The sequence below is a fragment of the Vicugna pacos genome, chromosome 20 (genome assembly GCF_048564905.1).
Source record: "Vicugna pacos chromosome 20, VicPac4, whole genome shotgun sequence".
NCBI lineage: Eukaryota > Metazoa > Chordata > Mammalia > Artiodactyla > Camelidae > Vicugna > Vicugna pacos.
In genome coordinates, this window is record NC_133006.1 from 26,756,346 (window position 1) to 26,778,388 (window position 22,043).

Below are 22,043 nucleotides of genomic sequence, written 5' to 3' on the forward strand. Positions count from 1 at the left end.
TGGGTATTTACAGTATAGAGAGGAAGGAGAGTTTGTAGTAAACAAAAAGAAGGGAAAGAAAGAAAGGAGTAGCATAATGGATGGGCAAATCAAATACAAGGAAAAAAAGAGAGAGAGGGTGAGAAAACAAACAATCCAACAGGCAAATGTTTTGAACAAAGACATTATCAAAGAGAAATTCTAAGTAGCCTATAAATATATAAATAGGCTCAACATCATTAGACGTTAGAGAGATGAAAATCAAAACCACAGTGAGATACCACTACATACTTAACAGAAAGGGCAAAGTAAAAGAAGATGGAAAACAGCACACGCTGGCGAAGTGTGGAGCAACTGGAGCTTTCATGCCCTATGAATGTGAGTATAAATCAGAACTTTGGGAAAGTTTCTTGGCAGTATCTCCCCAAGCTAAATTTAGACATTCCAATGACTTAGATATTTCATCTAGAAATGTACACAGACATTCAGAAAAAGATGTATAACAATGTTCATTGGAGCATTATTTATAGTAGCCCAAAAGGAAATAACTAAACTGTCAAGAGAATAATGAGTAAAAAAAATTATGGTCTATTCATACAACAACGAGAATAAATACCACACCACCATGGACAGATCTCATAAACACAATATTAAGTGAAAGAAGACAAATAATACTTTCTTTTAAAAGTTTAAATAGAGTTTTTAAAAACAGACAAAACTAATCTATCCTATTAAGAATCAAGTGAAGGATTCCCTTTGAGCAGGGATGGAAGGGAGTACTTAAAGGAGGCTCCTGAGCTGCTGGTAATATCCAGCTACTTGGGTGCTAGTCACATGCATGTTTTTACTTTGTGAAAAGTGTACATTTATAATTTGTACATTTTTTGTATGTAAAAAGTATAACATTTATTTAAAATGGACTCAATGTTTCATCCACTTTAAAGCTTCTCTTCTCTCTTCAGCTTAGGTCTGACAAATGGAGCAGTTGGAGAGGAGCCTTGGTCTTTACCTTCACGTTCTCCCTGATCCTCCCCCTCCTCCTCCTTTGACAGACCCTCCAGCATCACAGCAGGAGGGAAGACAGTAGGACAATCTATGTTGTCAGCTTTTGGATCAAAGTCTAATCTCCTTAACAGCAAAATGAATGAGCTTGTGCTTCCCAAGAAACCACATCCCTGGAAGCATCAGTTGTTGTTGGAGGTAAGAACAGCAATGTCCCAGCATTTCTAGGCTTTCTGAGCACCTGCTATGATTGATTTCTGACAGATAACATCTGAGTCAGAGACACTTAATTTATCTTTCTCCATTTGATGGTTTGAAGAAGAGTTACCATTCACATTTCCTAATGGCTTCAGAATAGATACAATTGTATGCTAATAGGAAACATCTCTAACCCATCTCCCTCATCCTAAGGAGTTGTCTCCAAAGTTAACAATTCTTTTCTAACATTCATTTCTAACATTAATATTCATGTGAATTAATTTGCTTTTCCCAAATAGTTTATTGACATCTATCTAACAATGAGATGGTCTGCTTTTTCTCTTTTGACTGTTAAATATTATGAGTTATACTAGTACAGTTCTTAATGTTGGGTGAACTGTTCCTTGAGTACTCTTTTGATACGCTACAGGATATGATTCACTCATAGTTTATTTCAGGCTTTGGCTGCTATATTGCTATGTGACATTGGCTCTTTATGCGTATACGTCATGTCTAGAAATGGGCTTATGCTGATTTCAAGAAAAGAAAGGGAAATCTTATTCTGAAAAAACTAACTAAGATGGAAATTTTATCATTGTTATTATTATCTGGGGACATGACAGCATTGGTCTGTAAAATTATACAGACTTAAAACTACGAGGAGAGTTCTTTGATAAGGTTCTCAAATTCCTTCATGGCTATGGACCCAAGGTTCAATAGTTTCTTCTATCAATTTGGACAACTTAAGATATCTTGGAAGATCATCCACTTTATACATAATTTAAAATATATTTGCAAAACATTCCAATGTTTTATCAATTATCTTTTTACAATATAGTCACTTTTTCTGTAGCTGAGGCTTGACCTTCTTTTGACATCTCTGACTGATGCAAGTGTGCTTTCTTTCTGCATCTTCAATAGACCACTTAGTGATTTATTTATTTTAAAGAGAGCTTGCCTTTTATTTTATAATCTATTGATTTTATCTTTTATCAGTCTTACCTCCTGCTTCCCTTTGTTGTACTTCCTATAAGTTTTGTTTTGAATACTTAGTTCATTTATTTTTATTTAGTAGTGAAAGAATTTAAGGCTTAGAAGAAAGCTTCTCCTCTAAGTCCACTTGTGTGGGAAGATGAAATTTTGCTGTGTTCTGCCCCCAAATTGATTACTTTCTTAATGCTTTATTTTTTTAATTAATAACCTGTGGAATAAAAGAGTGATTTTGACTCCTACCTTGTATACAATGAGGAAACTGGTACACTGAGACATCGTACATTCTAACATCTCACCCAGGTACAGCCTCTTGGCTTCATTAATGTTCTCTGAAATTTTGCTCTAACTTACTGCAGTTAATGTATTAGTGTTGCGTTAAGTTCTTTCCATATAAAAAATTGCATTCTATCAAGTATCATAATTGTCACTATCATCTGGATGTAATTCAGAGGTCACTAGGTTAAGGCAAGCCAGCTGCCCAGGGAGCGATATTTAAGGAGGCACTCTTTCTCAGGCTCATACAAGCACAGAATTAGCACACAAGAGTGAGTACCTCCTTAAGTTTGCACCCTTGGCAATTCTCTCTTACCTTAGCCTAGCCTGGCCACTAACATTTATTTTTATGACTACCCTCCTCCCACATCTCAAAATATTTCAGTGGAGATTATTTTGGAATAGTACTTGGATAATCCCTGAATGACTCCCAGAATAGCAGAGAATTTCTTTTTTAATATACGATACTATCATTATGAAGCCTTAATACATTAAAATATTAACTTAGCCAGGAAAAAAATTTCTGTTTCACAAAAATTTCAAGGTGGTATTGACTCCCTGCAAGTCTTTTCTAGTGTCTAATATAATAAGGAAGTCTGATCAGCCAGATTGACCAGCGAGGAGGAGAGGTATACTTAGACTCAGCGGTACAGGATTCTCTCTAACCTGGAATTCCGTAGTTTCACCGGGATTTTCCAAGGTGTCGTTAATCAATTTCAACTGATGTTGCCTTAAACATTATGAGTAATTTGGTTTTCAGCTAGTGGCCTTAGTTTCCTTCAATTTTATTTTAACTAGTGATTCTCCTCTATTTGTTGAGAATCCCTCACCCATTTATCTGTATGCTAGAACTCACTATCTTTCTTCTAGTTTCTACTGACTTTCATCCTTGGATCTTTGACTTTGCTTTCTCCATGGAGTTCTCAGTGGTGAAAGCACATGAACACATTTCCCAAGTCTTCCCCAACTTCCATAAGTTCCAACTTATTTCCTAAAATTGCCTGAAAAGATGCCTATGTCCACACTCTCCCTCTTTACATTAAAAAAGAAAAACGCACCCACACTGTATTGTGGAGCAATACCTAGAGTGTAAACAAAGTGATAATTCCAAATATTGGCTTGGGGATTACCTGTTAATGATTAATAGTCAGCTGGCTTTTGGTTTTCCTGCCCTTCCTTATCTACTGTGTGTGTTTTTATTGTAGGAAAAAAATTGGCCAGTGTTGGAATGTTCTGAATTCAGAAGGCAGATTAGGGAACTGGTTCTTTCAAATGAAGCTGGAATATTTTCCCAGAGCACCAAGTTTCAAGATATATCCGATAAAAGCTTCAGACAAAAAAGTTATGTGATTACTTCTAGATTTGGTATAAATTATATAGATAGATAGATATATTGATATAGATATATAATGAGGTGATTAAAACTTCTTTATTAAAATTAAATCATTTTGTGAAATATTTATTCTAGTTGAGGTCATTCCTCATTTTATCTTATAACATGTTTAATGTTTTATTTACAAAACAAACTATTTCTATTTTTGATGAAAAGTTTAAATGTGAAGTTAAAAATATCCAAAGGAATACCTGAAATTTTCAAAATTCCTTTATGTGGTACATAATCAAAAGAGTTTGAAAACCACTCCCCTATACAAATTGTCTGTTTTAAGTTGTATCCATTCTGGCATTAACTGTTTCTGGTTTAAAAATTTGCCACAGCATTATTTGTTAACTCAAATCTTTCTTTAATACTATCAGTTCATTTTCCTCTCAACAAGTGTCATATTTTAATTTTATAACTTGCCTCATAGAGTAGATAATTATTTTGAGTTCCTTAAAAAACGTTTTAGGAATTTACTCTTACTTCTTTGGGAAAATTTTAGAAACTCACTCTTACTTCCTCGAGAAAATGTCAAGGAAAACGTGCCCATCATTTGTAGCCTATGAGGATTGATTTGCCTTTTTTCATATTGAGAATTTTTTAATGTTTGTATCAGTAAGGCTTGTAGGGTTGTAGTTACAGAAACCAACTCTGGGTTGTTTAAGCCACAGTAGATTATTTCACTTCATGAAATTGAAGTGGGGGCTGCTCCTAGGATTGAACGGACAGATGAAGCACCAGGCAGCCCCAGAAGGTCTTAGCCACAGCAGCTCACTCCATTGCTGAAATAAATGGTGTACCCTACATTCTCCATTCTCCTGTCCCGCTCCTCAATATTTAAAGTCTCAAGAGAGAATTTAATTGGTGGAATTTAGGTAAAGTGCTCACTCCTTGGCTTTAACAGAGTGTGGAAATGTGATGAGCAAACTCTCAACTGACCCTTTCAGCTTCCAGAGGGAGGTCAGAACACCGTGATTCACTATCACAACACGATTACACACAAAGGGCAAGAGGCAGTTCCCCCAAATAAAGTTGTGATGCTAGTAAGAAGGAGCAAAGGAAATATTGGAAATAGGTTTATATAATTTTTCTTTCTAACTATTGTGGAGTAGAACTAGTTCTACCTAAGCCAGCTGTTTGCTAAAATAAAGCAAGGATGGTTTCTCCTTGGGAACTGCCCTCTTGCTGCTCTGAGTGCCAGGACAGTTCTTAGGACCTGAGCTGTTCGTCAAGTGATGTCAGTTTAGGTGATGATTGATTCATTTAAATGAGTCCAATGGGCAGAGGGAGCAAAGGCTATGGACATCCCCAGCAAGTGAATGTAATGGCTTTTTTCAGTTTGTGTTGAAACCACTTTTCTGAAACCAGGGGAGTGCCCTTTCCCTGTTTATATGTGACTCGTCAGTTCCAGAAAGTGCTTTCTAGTTTTCAGGGTAAATTATCCCCAATGGTCCAGCTCTATGGACCCATCTCTACCTCTAACCCTGGCCCCCTGGGGGAGCCAGCAGAGAAAATAGGTGCCATAGACATAAAAGGAGTCTCAGTGAAGCAGAGAGCCTGAACATCACTGAGATTAGTGGACAGTAGCCTTACTTACAACTCTGTTATCACCCAGGAGCTTGAAAATTCCAGTTAGTTTGGTATCTGGAGCTATCGATTTTGTTGAGGTTCTTGGAACCACTTGAAGATGAATTGTTTAGACATTTCAGGGTCTGGTGTATGTGGATGCTGCCACCCAGAAGTTGGATGTCAAGGTTTAACCTCACATACAGATATAGGGAAAACTAAAATGTGTCAAGCAGGTTGAGATTAGTGGCCTAGAAAATTATTTATATGTGAGTTACAATAAAATTGAGGAACTCTTTCCTTCCATAAAAAGATTTGTTGCTCATGTTGTATTCCGGACTCCCAACAGGATTATCCCATTTTGTTCTCCATTTATCTATGCTTTGAGTCCTTCTCTGTGGATTGAGATGAGGTGCTGGGAGTACAATGCTAAGTGATGCCATCATCCTCACCACAGAAGTTGAAATCCTAAATGGGAGTTTTTCCCACATTCCAAAAATATATGCCACAGGCCAGCCAGCCGTTGCTCAGCCTACTTGGGCTAAAGTAGCGAACAGGCACAGCCCCTGTCCGTGTGAAATGGACTAAGACAATAAATAAGTAAACTGCACATTGTGTGAAAGTGATAAACGCTAAGAAGAAAAATTAAACAGGGAGGGAGGACTCATTGAAAAGCTAACATTTGAATAAAGTCCTAAAAGGGGGAAAGGAAAGAGGGGAACTGGCTTTGGGGGAAGAGAGCTCCAGACAGAATGTTGGACAGTGAATTCTAAATGAATCACTTATTACAATTAGGATGAGTACTCAGGAAATGCAGCGTAGAAGAATTTGAAAGATTAGAGGGAGGACAGGGTGGCCTGGAAGATCTCACTGAAAAAGTGACAGCTGAGTTGAGCTGAGCTCTGAAAGTTAGTGAGAATTACTAGATAAAGGAAAATAGAAAGTATCTTGCATGCAAAAGAACCAGCATGAATAAGAAGAATGAATCATAAAAATTATAATATAATAGCCAACATTTGTGGAGTGCTGATTATTTGCCAGTTAATTCTCACAACAATCAAGTGGTTAGGTAGTGTTTTTCATTTTACAATGAGGCAACAGAGGCAAAAAAGATATTACATAATAGAATTTAGAATCCTGGCAGTCTGGTTGAAACTCAATGATCAGGAAAATTGGGAAGATGTGAAATAGTCCTTTTCAGAAACTGAAGATGGCAATGATTTCGAGAAAGGATGTAAGTTGACACATTATGGAAGTTGCTGGCTTTTGATTTATGATACTATGCAGGGTGCTGAGAGCTTTCCTAGCGTGTAACCAGTGTTTTAAGAGAACTTTTAGAGAAATAGCAAAGAGTTGGGAGAAAATTTAATCCAAACTTAAGCCTTACTTTCATTTAAATGGCTCCACATGTAAGATAAAAGGTTATTATTTGGCACTTGACTTCAAATGAAAGCTCATAAGACTAATTCATTAAAAGCTTGCAGAACGCAGCGGAGCACAAAGTAACCAGAACGGCTGTACTTTCCAAGTGTGCATGAATGGTGTGCATGGGAGGCAGCCTGAGGTTAACTCTCACTTATCTTGCAGGTTGCCCCATTTCTCTCCTAAAATCAATGTTCTCAGCTGATCAGCTTATCAAGAGCCCTGACTAAACACAGCAGCAACATTTGGAAGGAGTTGCTTTCAGTGAGCAATCGTTTGACTGTACTATGTGGTGAGCAGTTTCTCTACCTGGATCCATCATGCCCAGGTCTCCTGGTTCTCCAGTATTCTTGGTACCAAGGAGATACCCTGGCATCCTTGTAAGCTGAGTAGGTTCTCCTTTCTGCTTTACTGCTGAAAACTCGTTTCTTTAGATCTGGGCTTCTCTCCACTTCTATATGATTTGTTTTCCGTCACATGATTTGGCACAGAATACGTCACTGCTGCTGGCTCAGCAATTCCAAGATCATTGCCCCTTTGCCCCATAGAAATGATTTCATAGCATCTGCCAGCCTCCTCCTTAATACTTTGATATCAGCATTGCCATTTCTCGCAGGCAATATTGAAGCTCCCTCTTCCTCTTCCCCATGTCTTGTTGGCTTTCCACTAACTCATCCTTTCCCTAGTTTTGTGTCTTCCTTGCTTGTGATCATCCCACCTGTCCAGAAGCACCTGTAAACTTTAATTCTTTGTAGGCATGAAACCCTAGGATTCTCCGCTAGTCATAATGTATACTCCCCAATTCCCAAGCCAGCGCAGCCTTTTGTATATGTATATTCTCCATTGTACACTCTTGAAACTCTTATGCAAACACTCCCTCCTCTAGGAAGCCTTTTAAAATGTTCCTAGGCAGAGTCAGTCACCCTATTTAGTCTTTGTCACATCTTAAAGTTCTGCACCTTTGTTTGTTCGATTGGAATGTAATCTCCTACAGGGTGGTATTTTCCTCCTCATCTTTTAACAAATAGCCCGCCACAAAATGGATGTGTGATAATAATACATGGAATGGTGAGTAACTGAATGGATATTTCAAGATTCCTTAGTGCTTTCAAAGTTTTGTAATATAAGAGAAAAGGAAACATCTTAAAATGCTTGCCTAAAATTTTATCCTCACTGTGATTTCCACCCAAATAAAAAAACTGGTGGGGGTAAAAAACCCAGCAAAGGAAATACATATGATTGAAATTTCAGGGGGTGAAATTTTAGGGGGATGATGGGTCTTGGGCAATTTTTCCTGTTTCCCAAATTTATTTGAAATAGTTTTAAAAAGAAAAATAATACATGTATACTAATTTATTTAAAAAGAAGTAACCCACCATTCTTTCTGTTAAAAAGAAAAACATTTTTTAAATTGTTTCTGGGAGGATACAAGGAAATATTACTCTGGTTTCTTTCAGGAGAAAAATGAAGAGCTGGAGAACATGGCTAAACAGAGTTTTTAATTTTTTTTTGCTTGCTTTTTATTATCTTCTTTTGTAGATTTGAATTTCAAATGACATGAATGTGTTACAAGTTCAAAATAATGTTATGTTTAAAATAGAACTTTTGTTTCAAAATATGTAATATTTAGTAATAAAGAAGTCTGGATTTTGGAGTTAAAAGTATTTTGAGGACAGGTAATAATAATTATTTCATTTTAAATGATTGTTATTGAAGCATCATTTATATCCAGAAAGTTATACACATCAACAAGCTAAATATTCAAAAAACCCAAACAACCCAATGAAAAGTGAGCAGAAGACCTGAATAAACATTTTTCCAGGGAAGATATACAGATGGCCAAAAGGCACATGAAAAGATGCTCAACATAACTAATCATCAGATAAATGCAAATCAAAATCACAATGAGTTATCACTGCACACTGTTAGAATGGCTACCATTAAAAAGTCTACAAATAACAAATGTTGGCAAAGATGTGGAGAAAAGGGAACCCTAGTACATTGTTGGTGGGAATGTAAATTGGTGCAGCCACTATGAAGAATAGTATGGTGGTTCTTTGAAAAACTGAAAATAGAGTTACCATATGACCCAGCAATCCCACTCCTGGGCATATATCTGGAAAAGATGAAAAGTCTAATTTGAAAAGATACACACACCCCAATGTTCATAGCAGCACTATTTACAATAGCCAAGACATGGAGACAGCCTAAATGTCCATCAACAGACGACTAGATAAAGAAGCTGTGGTATATTTATACAATGGAATACTACTCAGCTATAAAAACCGACAACATAATGCCATTTGCAGCAACATGGATGCTCTTGGAGAATGTCATTCTAAGTGAAGTAAGCCAGAAAGAGAAAGAAAAATACCATATGAGATCACTCATATGTGGAATCTAAAAACAAACAAACAAACAAACAAACAAACAAACAAACAAAAAACAAGACATAAATACAAAACAGAATAAGACTCATAGACATAGAATACAAACTTGTGGTTGCCAAGGGGGTGGAGGGTGGGAAGGGATAGACGGGATTTCAAAATTGTAGAATCGATAAATAAGATTATACTGTATAGCACAGGGAAATACATACAAGATCTTATGGTAGTGCACAGAGAAAAAATGTGACAATGAATATATATATGTTCATGTATAACTGAAAAATTGTGCTGTACACTGGAATTTGACACAGCATTGTAAAATGATTATAAATCAATAAAAAAAAGTTATATTGTTTAAAAAAAGAAGAAGAAGAAGAAGCGATATACATATACATACACTGGAATATTACTCAGCCATAAAAAAGAATGAAATTCTGCCATTTGCAACAACATGGATAGACCTAGAGGGTATTATGTTCTATGTCAATCATAGCACAATAAAACTGGAAGGAAAAAAAGCTTAGTGTCAGGCACTTAGGCTCCACTCCAGTTTCTTCATCTGCCTTGTAGGAAAATTTCTCTGGCCTCAGAAGTTTGTTGAGAGAGGTAATCAATGAGTTAATATATGTAAAGCAGTTTGGACAGGACCTCAATCATAGTAAATGCTATGGTTTTGCTGTTACTGATTTCTTAGCTATTAATGTTGCAGAAATGAATATCCTTGCATGTACTTCAGGGCATGCCTGTGCAAGTGTAACTTCAAGTGAAAATCTAGGCAGTTACAGGGTCAAAGATATCTGTGTTTTAAATGTTTATAGACACTTCCAAATTTTTCTCCATAGAAGTCTGTAACAATTTACACATCCATTAATAATTTATTTTATTAATTACTTCCCTACACTCTTACCAACAGGGTATATCAAACTTTTAGATTTCTGAAATCTAAATGGTAAAAATGGTCTTTCTATTTTCTCTTACTGCATGTTAAGTCAAACATCCTTCTATGAGTTGTAAAAATTTTGTCTTTGTCTAAAAATATCTTTACTTCACCTGCACTCTTTAATTATAGCTTAACTGTATGTAGAATTCTAGATTGAGAAATAGTTTGCTTCTTTTCAAAACAAAGTGTTTCTGTCTCTTTGAAAAGCAATTTCAGGATATTATTCCGTTGTTATGTTTCCTATTACAAAAATCATAAAATGTAATTCATGATACTAATTAAAGGAGAAGAGAATCGTGTGTTACTTAGTAGTTGCTTACTGGGTAGTTACTAATATTTTGTATTTATTTTTAATTAAATTCTGTTAGTAATATGAGAGTAATATATGTCAGGTGAAACTGTGTATTATACTTCAGAAATTCAAAATCACTATTATCAGTATTTTTTTTATTATTGTATCAGACTATCAGGCAATGCATTTAGAGAAGAAATTTAACTACTGAAGAAAATAATTGTATAGTTAGTGTACAGGAGTAGCTCGGCCAGGGCACCCTGGCAACTTTGCACACCTTCACATGGGCCGCACAGGCAAGGCTCAGCTGTACTCTGACCCTCCTTGGCAGAATGCCCCGTGATCTTCCCTGAAACATGGGAAGAAGCAGTCTTGTGAGGAATTTCTCATCATCCTCCCTATCTAGGTGAAAGTTCCCTGTACGGAGGGAGGCTTATATGAGGCAGTTTCTTATCTACCACTTCTCTGGTTCATGGGAGGTGTAGAAGAATTTCTGTATCTACTCTTGGGGTACAGATGCAAACGATAAATTTGCTTGGCTGAAGCTTAGTTGGCTCCTAAATGATAGATCAACACCCCACTGGTGTCATTTGTCACCTAGCCCTTCCAGTTCCATGTCAACCTGTGGAACTAAGGAAACAGGAATGTGACACCATGTTGAACTTGCTTTTGGTGTTTGTATTAGTAATAAACTGTCTGAGTCCATCTGGGCCCATTGTCTCCTTCCTGGCCAAATATATGAAAATGTACTAAGCTAGATTAATAGCTTCCACTGTGTGGCTGCTAAGTGATCATTTACCTGCTTGACATCTCGCTGTCTACCTGGAAAATCCTAGAGGAGAACCTGGAAAACTGAAATGTTGGAATTCAGCAAGGCAGACAAATAGAATATTAAAGCACAAATTACCAGTAGCATTTCAACATAGAAAAGCAATGAATAAATATAATGGAAAAATTCCTTATTATATATATACTCAGATAAGTTTATTTTATATCATATAATAGACATTCCAAAATAGAAAGGATAAAAGTGTTTCTAAGAATGTCAACTTTACAGGACTCTAGACTGTTCATGAAGAGATAACACAAAGAGATATTTGTATTAGAAATAAAAATACATTAAATGATAATTATTAACTGAAAATATTGATCTCTCTGGAAAGAAACTTTGTTTTATGCTGTTTACATCTGGCTCAGTGGCACATCCACAACTCACCCTCCTCTCCCAAGACAAGCTTTAAAAATCAGGAAGTTCATTAACCCACGCCTAAGTAGTAATTCACACTTAAGTTGTGGAAATATACTCTTCTATTTGGTAATGCAACATCATCAACAAAAATCAATAAACAAGTACAATTCAACATCCTGAAATACAGAGCACCAAAGTTAACAGAAAAACTAGCACTCCTCCTCGCCAGAATAGAAGAGTGTTAGTATAAATATTTAAATTAGATAAATGAATAACAACAGAAATACTCGGGGATATCTCATTCTAAAAACAAGAGTTGGATGCATGAAAAAGAAAGTTTTCTAAGAAATGACAAATATTCCCAGACTCCCTGGGTGGCTAGATAACCAACTCTGTATCTTACTGGTAAGTTATTTAACCTCTCTGTAAAATGGGCATAATAATAGTATCTACTGTAGAGGTTTGTTGTGAGAAATAAAAGTGTTTCTCTATGTAAAATGTTTAGAACAGTGCCCAGCACGTCTATAGTGTTAAAGAGGCCCCATCAAAAGAAGTCGCTGAAAAGACAATGAAGGGTAGAACAGAATAAGGAAGCAAGGAAGAGATAGCTGCTATCTTTATTTGAAAATAGCTTCAGATAGTCAAGTTCTATGGAAAACCGTGTGGGAATATTGGTTGGTATTGCATTACATCTATGGATTATTCTGGAGAGACTTAAAAGTTTTCCATTTTTTAACATTCCTGTTTGTGAAAATGTAATGTTTCTATATTTAGTTCTACTTTAATACCTTACTATAAATTTTGCAATTTTCTACATAACGGTGTTCCATATTTTTTGTTAGATTTATTCATAGCTCTTATTCCCTTTTGTTGCTATTATGTTCTTTTATTGCTCTTGTGAATTACATCTCTTTTTATAATATCATTTGTTTGGGGCTGGTAACTAAAAATGCAATCTAATTTTGAGTATCACTTTTATATCTGTCAAATGTGCTAAACTCTCTTATAAATTATAATAATTTATGTATAGGATTTTTGTTTTTCTATGTAGACAATCATATGATGCATAGATTGATAATTGATAATTATAGTTTTACTTCTTTTCCAATCATTTCACAGTTCTTTCTTGTGTTGTTATGTTGGCTAGGTTTTCTACTATAGTGATGAAAAGATGTGGAGCAAGCACCTCTCATATACCTGACTTTAACAGGAAAGATTACCTTTGAGTGGAATGCTTTTCTAGGTTTTACAAATGCTCTTTAATTACAGCTTAATTTAAATTTTACTGGAATTTTGTTCTACTCCCAGTTTGCAGGGAATGTTTTCCTTTTTCATTTTGTTGAATTGCATATAGTAATCTATTTGAGATATTTTCTTGACATAGATTGCTAACTCCAACTTTTAATTTAATTATATTTGATTGTTTTGAATAAGGTAGATTTTTAATCATTTTCAGTTATGACTATCATTACACTTCAAACATGTTGATAATAATGATAATAACAATAATGATGGCAAATGATGACTTTCATTTAATGATTTTTCTATTATATGCAAAGTCTGGTGAGTGGTTTTGTTTGTTGCATAATTTATTCCTGTTTCTTTCAATGATCTCCAAATAAGTGGGAATCAAAGTAAAATATACTTGTTCCTAGTGCCAGGTAGTAAGTAAAGGTGTCTGGATATAAACGCAGCATTGTATAATATATAGAACCTGTGCTGGTTAGAAGATGCAATACTGTATTTCTTGATAGTTATGAGATTCTCTTTACAATACAAATAGCAATTTAATTGTGTTCATTATCCTATCTGGAAACACAACACCTCAGTGCACTAGCACTCCAATTTTCTTCCACATATTCTCCTAAATATTATATTTGTCACAATTGTTCTTTTTTCTTTCCCATGGAGGCTATCTTTAATAGCATAAGATTTTGCAGCTTTAGCTAGGCATTCCTGGAACTGTAGTTGCTGAAGAAAGGGGCATTGAAACTAGCAAGTAGACTAGAAGAAAGCCATATCTAAGGAGAAAAGCAAGGACTATTTGCAGTACGACAATCTAACACATACTTGAATGTGGTGTGTAGGTAACAAAAGCTGTACCATTCTGCTCAGCTGATAGAAGGCAACAGAGATGATCTTCCAATATGAGCTTGATGATCAGATGACCCTATTTGTTATAAAGATGGTGTGGCGAAACAGGAGTCTGACTTAGAGGGGAAAAAAAAGGACTTGCCAATACCATGATGTGGACTTAAGGTTCTGAGCGCACATAACACATTATTTGGGTTCATGGTTTAGAGTGTGTGTGAAAAAGCAGCCAAGCTCCAGAGAAGGACCATTGTCATTTAGCCAAGTTTTTGTTTCAGGATTTTGACTCTTCTAATGTAATGGCTTGACCGCTGCCCCTGAATCAGCTGAATCACTGCTGGATATTACGAGGTTTGGAGCAGAGCATGCGTGTGAGAGGTGCTTCGTCTGCCAGGACGCATCCTGGCCTTCTAGACTAGAAACGACAGGCTTTCTATGATCATAGGAGGACTGTACCCTGGTGCCCTCTGAAACATTACCCAGAATCAGAGCCAGTATCCTGCTGAGTTGTTATGTGACTAATTATTAATAACAGTTGTTCACGGTTTTATGAAAACAGCTCTAAGGATAACTTTAACAGTTATCAAAGGAGAAATATACACCCTATCTTCTCTAATAATTCTATGACTAAAGCAAAGCAATCTAAAAATCAACCCTTTTCAAAAGGAAAACATAACTTTTAAAAGTGTATATCACAATCTAAGTCAAGGAAATATTTCAATCTGTATTCAAGTGTTTAAAAATTAATTATAGAAATGAAGCAAAGTTGGAATTTTTTCCACACAGAGACAACTAATTTCTATTTCTACCAAATAAAATCAAGTAGAATGCAAGAACAAACAACTCACGAACATTTTAAGATGAAGTTAAAAATTAAATTGCAAAACCAAGTCACATTTTCTGACTTGGATAATAATTCAGGATTAGAAGTATTTGAATTCTAAAGTTGATTATTTATCACAGGGTCCAGAGTCCTTCAAAAATGACTCAGGGAAAAATGTTTTACACAAGAAGGTGAAATTTGCATCCCTTCCTTCTCCACAGTGGACTTAGATTATCCATGCTTCAATTCCCAAAGTGTAGCTGGAACAAATCTGGCTTTCTTTTCTCTTCTGACCTCATAATGAATATAATAAAACTTACCTGAAAGAATTGTGAGGAGGAAATTAGTAATAAATAGTAATAAATGAATAATAAATGCTTGGAAAATAGTAGCAAAGACTCCCCAAGACCCAGGCACCTCCTTCAGAATCCTTGATCTCAGTGATGGTTCCCACTCCACCAGAATGCTGGTGTAAAAGGGAAGAACAAATCTGACTCCATATTGAACCTGTTTCTTTTATTTTAACCTTTGTATTCTGTTGATTTTGCTACAGGTTAATCACTAAAGGGATGTTTGTTGCCTGTAAGCTTAAATTATACATAATGGCCCATTATGTGGAACCCTGGGAACCCTGCCTCCCAGGTAATGAGCATTTAGGTTAAGCACCTTTGTTTAGCTCACAGGAAATATCCTGATCAGGCCTACCTGTGAATGACTGCAGGAAGGAAGAAATTAACACATCCCCTCCAGAGGCTGACTGGAAGCAGGAAATGTTTGACTTTACTCCCTCCCCTCTTAGTAGAAAGAAGCGTGAATTCTAACTCAGGCGAGATGGTTCTTTGGGACACTATCTTCTTGGTCTGTTGGCTTTCTGAATAAAGTCACTATTTCTTGCCCCAACAACTCATTCCTCAATTTATTGGCCTGTCATGCAGTGAGTAGTATGAACTCGGACTCGGTAAGACTAGGAGGTGGTTTACTCTCCCATAATGCAGAACAGATGGGTATAAATACTCAAACTCAAAATCAAAAAGAGATCTCCTCGGGGAATAAACTAAGAAGGAATGTAGAATGAGCAGGAGCTTAAGCCAGGAGAGCTCATAGGAGTGCTGCATGAGGCTTACTTCTCCATGGCTGGAGATGGACTCTAATGCTCACATAAGGAAAGGTGTCTGGGTTGCAAGCACAGAGATGCAGGGAGCTGGAAATGAAGCATCCACATAGAGCTGGGAATGTGAAGGCATTGCTTCATCTCTGAGATGAAGGCATAACCACCTGCAAACTCGGGAAGCAGTGAGGATATTTTCAACTATGTAGGAGTGTAGGTAAGAACAAGCCAACCAAAAGAAACTGAGAAAGGTTAGGCTCCACTGTGCCTATGTCGGTGTTCCAAATCCATGTTGCTTATTCAGCAAGTGAATTATAGAACGGTCCATACCGCATCGTAATGTGTATACAAATTTAGAAATAATACAAAGCATTATCTATGTAGTTCGTGAATACACCTATAGATAGTAAAAATAGAAAAAAAAACGTGGAGAAATCGTACTAAATTTATGTGAGATGTTTTTGTTATTGTTCTTCATGTGTGTGAGAGAGGGAGGAAAGGAGAAAAGACCAAAGAAAGCAACAGTGTAAAGTTTAAGTTTATCTGTAATATTATAGTTCAGTGTTTCAAAAAAACTTTTTAACAAAATTTCAAAGGGAAAAAACACAAAAATAACAAAGGAAAAAGTACTAAACCGTACTTAATTATAATATTCTCTCTTTTTTTGTAACTTTTCCAAACAGAACTAAAGTCGTTGAAGATACAATAAAGCAAAGCATGAACCACACACAGATGTCTGAATTAGAGAACATAGCTGAGTTTCTAGGAGATACACCTGAGGGGAAAAGTCGAGACTCTCATGTTGGCAGAGAGGCAGGTAGAACTGGAGAAGGGGTTCAGATTCTGAGTACTCAAGGCACATTTTTCCAAAAACTTCCCCAAATTTCACTTGGCAAGAATCCTTCTCATTCAACTTCTAGTTTGGTGAATCTCATTAATGGTTAGCAATTCCAGCCTCAGGATGCCAAAGAATCCTCAGCTGCCTGCTGGCAAGACTGCGGAGGGAAAGAGTAGGAAGGAAGAGCGGGTTCTAAGTTGAAGTCCGTCCTCAGACACTAAGTCGGTAAGTCGTTTCTCTTGGTGTTGCTGCGAAAGGTCTCTCAAGGATCCTTTCTGTGTAACAACTGACAATTTTTGTATACCCTCCAAGTCACAGGTTTTCTCACATTGATTTAAAAAATTTTGAGTGAAAATGTAAAAACCCTTATCTCCTTAGCAAGGCAAAGAGAAGGGAGGAGGGAGTGGGAAGGTGGTTTTGTGTGCCCGATCACCCATAAACTGAGAAAATGCCAACTGTGGGTGACATTTCTTAGAAATAGTCACTCTAGCGAGACGTTTAAAGGCTGAGTTTTGGGGAGTAAAGAAAAAAACTTTCTATTGAAGTATAGTCAATTTAGAATGTTGTGTTAATATCCAGTGTACAGCATAGTGACTCATGTATATTCTTTCCGTATTCTTTTTCATTATAGGCCATTACAGGGTATTGAACAGAGTTTCCTGTGCTATACAGTAGAACCTTGTTGTTTATCTATTTTATATATAATAGTTAGTATCTACAAATCCTGAACTCCCAATTTATCCCTCACCAGCCCCATAACCATAAGTTTGTTTTCCATGTCTGTGAGTCTGTCTGTGTTTTATAATCAAGTTCATTTGTGTCTTTGTTTTTAGATTCCTCATATAAGTGACATTATATGATATTTTTCTTTCATTATATGATATTTTTCTTTCTCTTTCTGACTTACTTCACTTAGTATGATGCTCTCTAGGTCCATCCATCTTGCTGCAAATGGTATTATTTTATTCTTTTTATGGCTGAGTAGTATTCCATTGTATATATATACCACAGCTTCTTTATCCAGGCATCTATTTTTTTTATAAATTAAAATCCGCAGTTTTTTTAAACATTTTTATTGATTTATAATCACTTTACAATGTTGTGTCAAATTCCAGTGTTCAGCACAATTTTTCAGTCATACATGGACATATACACATGTATTGTCACATTTTTTTCTCTGTGAGCTACCATCAGATTTTGTGTATATTTCCCTGTGCTATACAGTATAATTTTGTTTATCTATTCTACAATTTTGAAATCCCAGTCTATCCCTTCCCACCCTCCGCCCCTCTATCCAGTCATCTATTGATGGACATTTAGGTTGCTTCCATGTCTTGGCTATTGTAAATAGTGCTGCTGTGAACATTGGAGTGCATGTATCTTTTCAAATTAGAGTTCCCTTCGAATACATGCCTGGGAGTGGGATTGCTGGGTCATAGGGTAAGTCTATTTTCAGTTTTTGAAGGAATGTCTGTACTGTTTTCCATAATTGCTGCACCAAACTGCATTTCAACCAACAATGTAGGAGTGTGTATACACGTACATACACATACGATACATAATATAAAACATACTTAACATATAATTACATATATATGGGGTTTTATTTTTGTATAGCCCTAGAGCTTGGAGGCTAGCCAGAGTGGAATTGTATCACCCTGGCAACCTCACTATCGGGGCATCCAGCCATAAATCTTTCTTGAGGCCTCCAAGCTTTCCTGGAATTCAGATGCTCCCTTGACAGCCATATGTTCTCAGAATTTTCCCTTATGTGGATTCCTATTCCCTTTGCCCAACCATCTGTTTAGCTGTGTGAGTGAATGCTTTTAAAATCTCCTGGGATTATGGTCTCCATGTATATGGTCACATCTGCTGGGACTGAGCACTCAGGTTTCCAAGACAAGGTGCAACTGTTTGTCTGGAATAGAGATAATCAAAAACTGGAAGTACTTCTAATTATTTTACTCAAGTTATTATTTAAGTTTCTGCTTCTGTCAAAGCTGATATTCTGAGCACACTGTTAGTAAATACTGAGATTCTACCTCATGTTTAATAAGACTTGAAAGCAATTTGAAAATGGACAAATATCCTCCATATAATAAAGGAACCTTACTGGAACTACCATCCTAAAAGCAGACTCAGAGATGGAGGGCTCAAGAACTGAGTCCTGTGTTGGTCTAAAGGTCACAAGGATCAGCCAGAGGCAAACATTTAAGAACAGGGGAAGTTGTGGTAAACCGGAAATATGGAATGTTTTCATCCAATGGAATTCAGCCTCAAACTCAGGTGACAAGAGTTTTCTCTCTCTTCAGGGGCCAGCTGTTAAGTAGTGAAAGCATACAAGTAGAGAATAAAATAATCTTAATTTCTAGATCACCCTAGGATTGCTATATGCTTTTGCTTTTCTGTAAAATAATCATGGCATCATGTGCAAAGTTTCTCTGGATAGAATATCACTGTCAAACTTCAATTCATGAGATTCAAGCACACGGTTCTTATGGTGTCCCAGAAAACATCTTATGCAGAGTACACTTGAAAGAAGCCACTAGAAAGGAAGTTATAGAATATGAAATCAGAGTAGTTTGAAGAATCCTTCCAGTACGCAGGAACCTGATCAACGGTAATAACACAGTAATAAAAATCAAGATGGTCCTTCATAAGCCAGAGGAGTGTAGTATTATGCAGATCAGATAGCACCAGTCCTTGTGATTCTAGTAAGCTACAAGTACATATAAGGATCCTTGTCTCCTGCACCTGGTCCAGGAGCCAGGGTCAGTGGAATTGAATGACACTTATAATTTAATTGTGGTACTTGTGACAGAATGGAACCTCTCCTTATTGTTCTTTTCAGTGAGAACCACCACCTCTACAGGAAGTTGGAGGGCCTAATAAATCTCCTGATATTTTTACAGAGCATCTTATGGTAGAATACAAAATTGGAATGAATATTGACCCCAGGAGCCAGACAGATTTCATACTTGATTTTTTTTCAGCATAGAAACTGTCTCTTTGCTTCCTGAGGTGGAGTGGGGGGAACACTTCCTTGTAAATTGGCTATCTCTCTGGAATTCCTGAAACTGGGGTTTCAAATGATAGAAAATCCAGTAGGAAAAATTTTTCATGCTGGTGGCAAAATGAAAAACATGGACTCATCAGTAGATGATTGCACCAAATGCAGAAGCCCAGGGGGAAGATGTTTGATGGGTCTCCTTACCCTGAGTTTTGCTGGTGAATATTTCACAACTGGCTTTCCAGGGAAAAAGAATGCATGCACGCATACATTTAGGTTTATTATAAATTCTACCAATATGAAAGATCTGGGGCACACAATTTACAAATAATAAAATATACAATATGTTTATTATAAATTCCATATAGCCAGTTAATTCCCATGGAATACTGTCCTTTTTTATCAGGTTTGTGGGGGTTTGCGGTATAATTAAAAAAACAGAAATTCTACATATTGAAGGTTTACAATTTTCATTTATTTTTGTTAAACTCTTGTGTCTTTAGGCAACTTGGTTGAAATTCAACCATAGTTTGACGAATGGAATTGCATCCCAATCAGCCAACTCTTCCCAATATATTTATTATCATTAAATCTCATAGATGATCTGTGGTTGAACTATCTCTCACTCTCATACAAATTATATTCATTAACTGAAATCACTTTCAACTTCAGCACTATGAATTATAATAGTTCTTTTTTCTTTTTTAGTTTTTTATATAATTGCGGAGATTGGAACATTGATTCTACATTACTATCTACAAAATGCATAAGTTGTCCAAATTAACATCATGTTAGTAAAATTCACAATACCACTTCAGGGATACTAATATTTTTATATTATTTTTAATAACATATTTTAAGCTAAAATATTTACTCTGTTTTCCAGTCACATCTATAACTTCAAGTGTAATTTTTTATTTCTTGCAGAATCCACTAAGCTGTTATAATTCTATCCCAACAATAGTGCCAAAAACTCAGACTATAAATAAATGTTTGATTAATTTCCAATTAAGCAATGAAGTCACTCAACATCATGAATAACAAGTATAAATCCAACAATATTGTTTGATAAATTTCTTAAGTCCAGGAATTCAATAAATCAATACAAAATTTGTGGCATTTATCATTTTATGGGGTATAAAAACCCCTATCATGACCAATTTCAAGCTACCAACATGAAATCACTGAATTCAGAGTTAAGAAGAGATATACGCCTTTATTTGGTATTTCCACCATATACATGCAAGAGACATAAGTGATTTCAAGAACATAACTGACAGTAAAAGACATTGAAATAATAATGAAGTAAGCTTTCAATAATTCTTACCTTTTAAAAGTATAATTTATTTAATTCTAAATTTGCATAATTTGATAATAGTGACTATTTTTAACAACCAACTTGCAAAATTCCTAGAAGTTTTGAATCTGCTTTTGTGGGCCTATGTGAGTTGACTCCACAACCCCACTGCTTTATCCTATACTCTCCTCTATGAAGGGGTCTGTTGGGGTTCTCTCTTGTTTTCCTGTCTCAATTCAGGTTCTGCTGTGCCTTCATCTGTTTATATAATTTTCACCTCTGATATAATGCAATATCCCTGAGGAATTCTGCCTGGTTGCCTTATTTCTCTTTTTAGGCCCTCCATACAGCCTTCTTCTACAAAAAGGTAACCACCCTCTCATCCAGAAATTACTAAATTTCTTGGATGAGACAACTCTCAGATGTCATGTAGCCCTCATCAAAGAGTACATGGAATGGAAAACTGAGAACTTGTTCCAACATTAATAGTTCAGGGCACGCAAAATATTAAGCCTCCATCCTTGGCTGCTAAAATGGGGTATATTTCAACATGTAGGCATTATTTCTGAACTTTGACCCAACTGCTAAGGGATGACATTTGATCATCCAGTTTTACCTCCATTTTCCCTGCTGGATTATATATATCATTTCAGTTTTTCCTTTAAGAGATTTATAAATTTAATAAACTGATCACTAAACATAATACAAAAATTGTAATTCTATACACAGCACCACACAAAAAGGCCCTTGGGTATTAAAGACCATAATATTGTACGTAGGAAAGATTTTTTTTTTTAGTTCTCTTATAAGCAAAAAGGTCTAGATCTCCATGTTAGTTGTTTCTAGACCTCTGTAGACATATCATCAACTTGTGGCCAAAAATGATATGGGATTAGAATTGTATCATCTTGTGATATATATATACACCATGGCATATTATTCAGCTGTGACTAAAAAGGATATCCTGCCATTTGCAACAACATAGATGGACATTGAGTACATGATGCCAAGTGAGATAAGCCAGAGAAAGACAAATACAGTATAATATCACTTATATGTGGATATTTATAACCCCCATAAATGGGTTATAAAATAGATGTGGAATCATATATGTGGAATCATAAATCAAACATATTAAAAAAAACAGTAAAACAGTGGTTACCAGGGGATGGGGGATAAGATTGACAGTGTTTAAGAGTACAAATTTATAACAAGCACTAAAATAGCAATAAAGATTAACTGTACAGTTTATTGAAC